Raw genomic sequence first — 10,485 nt, 5'->3', positions numbered from 1 at the left:
CACACAAAACAAAAAATAGGTATAAAATACAATATACTATGTGTATGAAGATTTAAAAAAAAATGTGCACTCGGAGAGTGGTTTTAAAATGAAAATATCACAATTTCTCTCAAAAATATTATAGGAAGAAAATAGAAAAACAGTTGAGACTGGTGGTCAAAATCCATTGGCTACATTTCTTTTCTGGTCCCTCATTTGCAACATTCTAGTCATTCGGTTCTCGTTCATTTCATTGCTCTACACAATAAAAAATCACACGATAAAACACAATTAAGTAAGTGAAAAGACATATCATATTATATTTATATTTGTTACAAATATTTTCTACATCCTGTAAAATGCTTTTCCGATTCTGGAGTTGCGTCGCCATTGACGCTAGGTAAGACACGCCGAGCTCCGAGCGACTGAATGCGCGCCGTTTTAGTAGCGTGTTGACTGCGTATGGAAGTGCCGTTCTGTTTACACTCGAGCACGTTTCGGTACTGTTTAAATACGATATAAATGTAAACAACATTAAATTAATTAATTTAATAAAAGTTTCCGACACTTTATATTACGCGTGTGTGTAAAAATAAATGTGTGTGGTGTTACAATAAAATCAGTATTAAGCTTGATATTTGGTAGTAATGTTAAAATACCGATTATATACTATTACGCTATTTTGAGGTAAGTGTTAAATTAAAAAAGGAAAATAACATTTCATTGCGTATAATTTCTTGTATTATCTGCTGTTTGTCTGTGTGACATGTGTTTCAGCCTAATATATTTTTGCAACAAGTACACAAGTACATTAGTATGAAGTAAAATAAAAACATTTAGTGTGGAAGAATATATTTTTTTTTAAATAAATAATGATACTGGAACCATATTGGAATCATTCGAATACTATTCAACTCAAATGTCGAACACCTTCTTTACAAAACTTGTCCCTACAGAATAACATTCGAGTATTCGTTTTTTTTTAATACATTTTCTCACAGGGTAGGAAAGGTATTAATAACGATTGAGATTCACATATGTATGTTAAATGTTTCGTTACTTCTTTTATTTAAACGAAGAACGCGAAGAAGTATTTATTAAGAAATTAAGATTGTTAACTATTAAACTTCGAACCGATTTCAAGAGAATATAATGTAGAGTTCCATACCCTTTTTTGTTCATTCATTAAACTTAATTATCCTAATTTTCAAACTATCAATTAATGCAAGAGGATCTAATATAAATAAAATAGTCTACTTTATTTATAAATACCAGCTTAGAAAAATGCTTCAGAATAAATGCATCACAAGAACAAACGAAATCTAACGGACGAATAATATTGACATTCAATATCAGATTATCCACTATTGATGTTACGTATTTAGATACGATTTAGCCAATAGCTGCCAATTCCACTTGTTCTTGTCATGGTGAAAGTAAAATAACTAAATAATACCCTTTGAAGCACTACAGCTTGTACGAGAATATATAACGCGAGAATTAAAATTATAAACTAGTAGAAAGGATATGTTTCATCTATTATAATTTTATATTAAAATCGTTTTTGTATCTAAAATTCTAACGGTAAGAAATTTCCATAATTACTACTGTTTTTAAAAAATATTGACGCTTATGTTTTTTATAAATCTGCTTCAATGGTTTTTTTTGTATCGTTCTAATTATATATTTTTATGAGTGAGTGCAAACTCCTTTTGTTTCAATACGACGTGTAACGGCAAACGATCCGACGTGACTTCGCACTTACGAATAAACTTTTAACCTGAAATGTATCGTAATTCCAAACATTCATTAAAACTCGCTCTGTGATCTCTCCACCCATTCTCAGCTTGCTTATCCAAATTTACTCAACTCACCCTAATTTTTGGCTTTGTTTCAAATAATAATCCATTAATATCTCTCATATTGTTAGGAAAACAACAGACAGACAAACAGATTTTTCAGCAATGATTTATTTTAATACCAAGTGTGTCACAATTTTTTTATCAGTTCCTTATATAAAAAAAGGAATTGTTAAATAATTTAGGAATGGAACTTTCTAAACGAGTACATTAAATTACAATTAATTAATATTGTGTTAGAGACTAGCCCTAGCCCCCAATATGGTGTTATATCATTAATTATATTACATTATTATTATTATTATTACATATAATAAATATATACAATTATTGTTGTAATTAATTGATCAATAATTTGTACAACTTTAATTAATATTATTTTATATGGAAGAATTTAATACTGGCATGTAACACTATTTCTTATTTTAAAAATGATTGAGCTGTCATAAGGAAAACAATTGGATGATTGTGAAGGATTGTAAAGAAATATAGAGAGATTGAAACATCTTTGTAAAACATAATTTTATTTTGCCATCCCGAACTGCTGTTTTGTTGTTGTTGTGATTGTTATCAATCGCAATGTTAATGGACCAATCCACTTTCCTTTTCTCTTTAAAAATACGATACATCAATAAGGTTAGTATAGCAAACATCGGTAATACAGACCCAAAAGATATTTGTTATTAGTTAGGTACATATTGCATTCTGTCGTTGAGGTGTTTGTTAAAGACTGTGCCAAGTAACAAATCATTTTTTGATCTCGCTTTAGATAAATCACACAGAACGTCAATAGCATTCTGTGATTTCTGCAAGGCATCATAAATATGTTTCAATAGCGCTTTTCCTGCATGTAGAACCACGAATCTTTTGTTGTTAGTTGAAAATTCTATTAACGTTCAAATGCACAAGAAGACGCGTTGAAATTTTCTTAATGATGACATTACATAAATTGTTAGCTCATTACTAGGTTTCTTATTATTGCAGAATACAGTAAAGTTTTCTAAATTTTCTTTAAGTGTCAATACAATCTTATTTACAAAAAAAAAGATAAATAACATTAGAGATTTATAAACATATTAAAATAGTGTGGAATTAGTATTTATTAATTTTAATTGGTGGAAAAGAGTAACGAGTAGTTTATTTCCGGTTCTCAGTAGAATCTGATCTGATGGTAACTGTAAATATAATCTAACTTATTAAATGACGATTTACAAGTGTTCGTAGGAGCTTACACGAATAAAGTCTATTTTGATTTTGATTTTTTTAACTTATATTTTTATCTTAATTGGTTAATTGTATTATTAGGTAAGTGTATTAAAAGAGTAATAAAAGAATAGTGATCAAACTTATTAAGTTATTTTTTTTGATACAAAATATCACACGAATAAAAAACACTGCGAGAGTAACTTGACAAGCGATTAAAAAAAAAACTATCTTTACAATTTGCTGCATTCTTGTATACATATATATAACCTCTAAAATTTGTACGTAGTATTTTAAACAAGAACATGAAATTCACGCTTGTCATGTCAATAGTCTAAATTTATAGCGCGATACTGCGAAAAGCTGCTTCTAATATAATAACGTTATATACTAAAATATTCTCTTAATCGCTGCATCTTTTGGTAACAGATTTAAGTATATTATTTTAGTGGTTTTTTCTCTACTCTCATCTCCTCGTTTATTATGTACCTCTAGATATATAAATATACTATAAAACATTGAGAAATGGGAACAATTTTCATTGGCTACAGTAGAAGTACGAATAAAATATATCATTCTTAATTTTAATAATTTATATACTAATTTACATACAAATTTAAAACATAAAAGTTACACACCTTTGTGCCGTGTGTGTTTATTTCCATATTCATAAAAAAAGTATTATTATTATATAAAAATGAATATTAAAAGTGAAAAAAAAAGTATTAAACCTCGACAATTAAAACGATCATAAAAGTATAAATAAACTATTGCTATTTCAATGTAATGTTACCGATGTTTTTGTCACTATCAAGTCGTGTAATCATTTATATCTTATAGTATATGTTGTTTTGTATTTTCTATAGAAAAATATGTAGACCTATCTCTTAGTACGATCTAATCTATTGGTTGGTAGAAACACATACATTCAACTTTTTTATATAGATATTATATATGAGCCGAGATGGCCCAGTGGTTAGAACGCGTGCATCTTAACCGATGATTTCGGGTTCAAACCCAGGCAGGCACCACTGAAATTTCATGTGCTTAATTTGTGTTTATAATTCATCTCGTGCTCGGCGGTGAAGGAAAACATGCGTGAGGAAACCTGCATGTGTCTAATTTCAACGAAATTCTGCCACATGTGTATTCCGCCAACACGCATTGGAACAGCGTGGTGGAATATGCTCCAAACCTTCTCCTCAAAGGGAGAGGAAGCCTTTATCCCAGCAGTGGGACATTTACGGGCTGCTAATGCTAATGCTAAAAAAATATACATATATATTACTAGCTGCTCGTTTCGACTTCGCTTCGATTGTGCTTCTATCGGCCTACCACGATAAATGGGCTATCTAACAATAAAATAGTTATTCAAATCGCGCCAGTAGTTCTTGAGATTAGCGCGTTCAACTAAACAAACAAACTTCAGTTTTATTCAGTTTTATAATATTTTTATAGTTATATGTTATAATTCTAATTGCTGGTAAATATATTATTGGAATAAATAATTTCGGAGTTTAGCTGTTTGTATATATAATTTTTTCTGTATGTAACCCCTAAAAGCTACCGATTTCTATAAAAATTGTGTGTAGTTGGGTCCTGGATGGCTTAGGTTTAGTTGGTTGGACTCGGTGGTGCTCGGGGTAATGATCGGAGACTAAATACAATTCTAATTTCACTTGGACGAAGTCGGGACGGTAGCATGTTATATACTATAAAATTATTTATATAAAAAAAGTAAAAACGAGCAACAGTATAATATGCTGGTATTAATTTATACCAATAAAAAATAATAATACTTAGTACGCCTGTAATTTGAATGCATAGATAGTAATTTTAAAATTAATATAAATAATCGTTTAGGGTCTTTGGGCGTCTGTTATTTACTAAAGTTTAGAATACTTATAGATGTTAGTACATTTAGATTTAGATATATTCACTACCTAAGGCGCGCCCCTCCACGTTCAATCATTATCGAGGTGCATTAATATGACTGAGTGAAGCTCCTGCTTACAGGATGTCTTAGTGTGCGTGAGACGACTAAGAGTGAAAATAATAATAATAATAACAAAAAATTACAAATTAGATTATATTTCTTAACTTTCTTTTATTGAAATTAATTAATTTTGTGTATAGGCGCGCGCTTTCATGAGTGATTGGATCTGTAGTAGAATACCATATCCAGGATATTTGTAATATCAAAAATTAGAAGTGATAATGAAAATCTTCTTTCGCTACTTTTTCTCGATGACTAATAAAAATATATACTATTAATCACTTGAAGTAGGGCAAAACAATTAAAATTTTATTGCAGGTTACTTGCTGTATTTTGACTTGGTGGTAGGGATTTGTGCAAGCCCGTCTGGGTAGGTACCACCCACTCATTATATACTCTACCGCCAAGTAGCAATTCTTTGTAATGTTGTGTTCCGGTTGGAGGGGTGAGTGTGACAGTTTACCTGTACACACACGGGTTATAATAACGTAGTCCAACAAGACGTGGCGTATTGGCGATGTAAGAAATGGTGAAAAATTCTTACGGCAGCAATATTTATATATATGTATATATCAGGTGGTGACCATTTACTATCAGGTGGTCAACTATTTCATGAAAAAAATAATGACTTGTTGAGACTATTTGACTCGTGTGTTATAGTTATTTGACTTTTTTATGGTAAAAATAATTAACGACTTCTAAAAATGATTCTTTTCTAATTAATTCTGAGATATTTATTGTATTTCCTTTATCAATTATTAATTTAACTAATAGAAGATTTCACGGTATGTTTATATAGTGGTGTTTAATTTATCTTTTATTTTCTTACCTTTCATTAACTCATATAATTTGTACGGCCATTATTTTCATCTTTTATACGTACGTTTCGAATTCATACAAAACAATTATTCAATTATCAACACTGCGATTCAGTGCGAATTCACTTTGTATATTACTCGTGAAATATTAACACCCGACTTACGGTGATACCATTTGGATACGTATATATAAATAATTATTATAGTAAATGTCGAATATCAAATTTAGACAATTCACGCTAGTGTTCCACGGTGAGTTTAGAGTTTCTTCTTAGAGAATAACTATACCCAGAGGTCTGATAATGACACTGACCTGTTATACAAATTTCGCAGATCAAATGTTACAATTTTATGGAAATTATTTTAACAGATACACCAAGTTTCTATAATATTAATCGAAGTGCTTAAAAAATGTCACAATAAAAGTTGAAGTATGCTTACGATAAGCGATGCAATGTATGAGTCCCAATGGGAAACAGGCTGAATGCAAGCGATGGTTTGCATTCAGCCAGTTTTTTGGTGAAATATTGTTTAATATTTTGGGGAAATAATAGATGCAAATTAATGTACTCGTCGCTAGTGACTTCTACTGCTGCTAAAACAACGTTTTCACACGTGGCTTGACCAAATAAATAATAGCTACAAAGAGATTTACAGATAAACACACTTTCAGGAGATCCATTATTTAACATGGAGACGTATTTTTTTATATTTGTTGCAATTGTAGGTTTCATGAGTTTTTTCTATAAGGGATACACATAAATTGCAATGTACTGTTTATTTTTCTCGTTTTGCGTTTTTGTTTAAGATAAACATGCCGCCTTTGATGTTTTTGTAAATATTTTTAAGACATACTTACTCTCACCATTCATTCTATCTAAACCATATTTAAGCCCAAACAAAACATGAAATTTCTCTACTAGTAACAAATGTAAATCGATATTAAAAGTGCGAAAGTAACTGTCTGTTTGTTTGTTTGTTTAAATTTGGTATGAATCAAGCTTTAACTACACCAAATGTCATAGGCTACTTTTATGCTTAAACACCTAGTGATCAACTCCTAAAACGCGAGTGAAGCCGCGGCCCACTACTACTTTTTAAAAATATAAAAAGTCAAAGTCAAAACTCTTACTTCCATCGCTATTTGATCGAATAAAAACACTTGACAAACGATAAATTCTTTTAGGTGCATATCATAAATAAGTAAAACTGAACTGGCTGTTTATCAACCGGACAAATGTGTCTTTTGCTCTATGACATTCGGTCAGCTCGACATTATCAACCGTAAAATCAGGTTATACGTTTATACAAGTCCGATTTACAATTTGCTTTTGCATTTCAGTACGGCTTCACGAACATATTGCTGCTCAACTATAAATTCATTCGATTTGATCGCTTTCCGAAGCCTAGATTATAGACATTTTGGTATTCATGTTACCAATATCAGTGGAAATAATTTTAATTACGCCTTTAATGTTATAATAATAACAATTCATTGATTATTGAACAAAATGCACATTTAAATAAGTTGGAAGTAATTTTTAAAAGTAATTCGTAATGGCAGCTTCGGCTTTATTCTGAAACATAATTAAAGAATTAAAGGTAGCCTATAATTGCGTTGTCCTGGTAACCAGTTATCCGGCATATTGTGAAATCCTTTTTTGTTACTGTAGGCAAAAACATAACTTTTGTTTCATTTTTTATTAGTATTATTTACAGGAGGTAAATGCTTAAAAAATAACATTATTTTTTTATAAAAAAAGATAATGATATTATCTTTACCCAAATCATTATTTATAGTTTAATTATAGTCGTCACGTACAGACAAAAATAATGAAGTTTGTATATTAATTATTAGCAATTGATTATGCATTCAATTAGGATTATTAATATCTGTTGAGTGTTGTTATTGATGTACATATGTTGTATGATGATATAGTCAAGTGCATTTAATAAATTCAATAAAACTATTAAAAAGATATATGAATATAAACTGATTTGGCAGCGGGCAACTTCAATTTAATCGACGGCGTTGCTTATTAAGACAGTGGACTCCTTAGGCTGGTAACTTAAAGTTGCATATTTAAATGTGATCCGCACTATCTAGATGTCCGAAAATCCAAAACAGCGCGATTTTTAATACATTTTCGCACAACCGCTCTGTGGAACCAGCTTTCGCCGGCGGTTTATCCAAGCCGATACGACTTGGGAACCTTCAAGAAAAGAGCGTACTTCTTCCGGAATGGCCGGCAACCCTCCTGCAAGCCCCCCGGTGTTGCAGATGTCCCTGGGCGGTGGTAGTCACTTTCCACCAGGTGAGCCTCCTGCTCGTTTGCCACATATAAAATAAAAAAATATTTTGGAAATAAATCTATGCATTCTTGGTCAGTAAATCGTTATGCTGAGCAGATATTAACGACGGCGTCAATTTAAAATATAGAAAATTGGTAGCAAGCTTGGCAAATGGATCGGTGATGCTCTGTGGTCACCTTCATCCAAAGACAATTATTATTATACTGTAAGATATATTAATTAGATTATCAATGTACCACCAACATTGGGAACAATGATTTTATGTGCCCCTATCCTGGAACACAACAATTATAGATATTGCTGTTGGGCATATAATAAATTGTAATATTAATATGTTGAATAAAGCATACACAAAAAAATAATGATACACATTTAGGAACATAAAGAAGATATAACTTCTTACTAATAAACCTGTTCCTGCAGCTTCGGAAATTAGCGAGTTCGAATTTACAAATTATTCAGTTATTTGTCAAAACATATGAATTCGTTTCTTTTTATTTATATGGAATTGATTTGCTTGCATACCATGATTGAATCATTTAAGGAAGTTTTTCTTTTATATTCTTTGTAACAATCCAATAATCCTAATTTTGTGAGCCAATTGTGTTACTCGGAAACTGAACCCTTTTCTTTATGTTATTTTCAATTATATATTCTCGTAGTTTATTTGTTCCTAATAAATTAGAATAATTTTATTTAAATACAAAAATTTTATTAAATATAATAGGTATGACTTTGTTTAAGCTTGGCGGGACGAGTACTACTTGTATACCTACACTCATTCTACCACTGCATATATTTTCACAGACACAGCAATAACAAATACTACCGTTTGGATGTAGAATAGAACTGATAAATAGGTGGTACTTACAAATCGATACGGGCAAGCACATAGTCCTATTGGTATTTATTAATAAAATATTTCATTTTTAAGTGGTGTAACATCGGTTACATATTTGGAAAGTATAAGTTCATTTTTTTATTTTTCTAAATCAAGTGGTTCTTGGACGACATCTTGTAGGTTTATCATATGTATGTCAGAATTCAGACGCTATATTTTGTAAATGGCATCATCTCTCCTCCTTTCATGTGAATAATGCATCTAGAAGAAACTTAACAGTATTATTTAATCTTGGTAAGAACTATATAAGCCGTAAAATACGGCTATTATTATTATTGCTAACACTGTTACTTATGATATGGAAGCATAATGTTTATTAAATGTCTTATTACTAATATAAAAGACATATTCTCCGAAAGTATTTATAGGTAGATGCTTTTAATGGCGGATAGGGAATTGTGACAATATATCTGAATGTCCGTCATAAATAACCCCCATAAATCTCAACATGCTGCCATTGTTGAAAGTTATCGTAAAATATGACAGTAACCAACATGGCTTCCGGCGTCATTATGTCTATAATTATTTTATTACCTGTGTTTTATTAATACATTTAATTAATTGGTATTTAAATTAGAGGTGAAAATTACAATTATACTTATTATTACTTATGTCTTACAGAAATTTAGTAACTCAACTCAAATTCCTTTATTCCATATAGAAGCATTACACTTACTTATGGATGGTCAAATTAAACACTACCACCGGTTCGGAAAAAGGAACTCCCTGACCTGAGAAGAACCGGCGAAGGAAACTCAGCGGGTCTCACTTTTTTTTTGTCAAATTAATTATATACATAATTGTATATGAATAGAAATAGCCAGGAGGCGATCGTTTCATTCCCAAGGTGTGCTATCAAACATAAACTCACTAATTGTATTAGTAATCTTTAGCACACAAGCGTTCCTTAACATTTTTTTTTAATTTGGCAACAGAAGCATTTTGAACGGTTTCCGGGATCCTGTTGTAGAAGCGTATGTTTTGCCCCACAAAAGAGTTACTGACTCTATGCGGTCGAGTAACAGGAGTAACAAGATTGTGTTTGTTCCTTGTACCAATGTTATGAGAATCACATTTTCTCATAAAAACATTAATATTTTTCCGTACATACAAAACATTACAGAATATATATTGAGAAGCAACAGTTAATATCTTAATTTCTTTAAATTTATACCTCAATGATTCCTTGGCTCCTAGATTATAGATTGAGCGAATTGCCCTCTAATAGTATTTATTAAAGTAATTTTTGTAGGGCCTCTGGATTAAGTGTTCCCATTAGAACATACATAAAATTTTCAAGAATAGCAATTATTCTGAATTCTGATAAATCTGCTAACAATAAATAAAACAATTCTAATATTAAATGTATTAAAAAATATATTATATTGAGTCATACCTTAATTAATATAGTATATC

The 10,485-nt window shown here is 30.5% G+C and overlaps 1 protein-coding gene across 2 annotated transcripts in view; it reads left to right on the top strand.

The window, feature by feature from the left end:
- The first annotated feature begins 541 nt into the window (after window positions 1–541).
- LOC125066556 (pyrokinin-1 receptor-like) overlaps window positions 542–10,485 on the top strand; it is a 49,943-nt gene continuing 39,999 nt past the window's right edge. For both annotated transcript variants that reach the window (XM_047674680.1, XM_047674681.1), the window contains exon 1: window positions 542–666. The gene's annotated coding sequence lies outside the window, so the exon portion shown is untranslated. The remainder of the gene's footprint in view (window positions 667–10,485) is intronic.

The sequence above is a fragment of the Vanessa atalanta genome, chromosome 9 (genome assembly GCF_905147765.1).
Source record: "Vanessa atalanta chromosome 9, ilVanAtal1.2, whole genome shotgun sequence".
NCBI lineage: Eukaryota > Metazoa > Arthropoda > Insecta > Lepidoptera > Nymphalidae > Vanessa > Vanessa atalanta.
The sequence above is the reverse complement of the archived record's forward strand: the minus strand, read 5'-3'. Positions and strand labels throughout refer to the sequence as shown.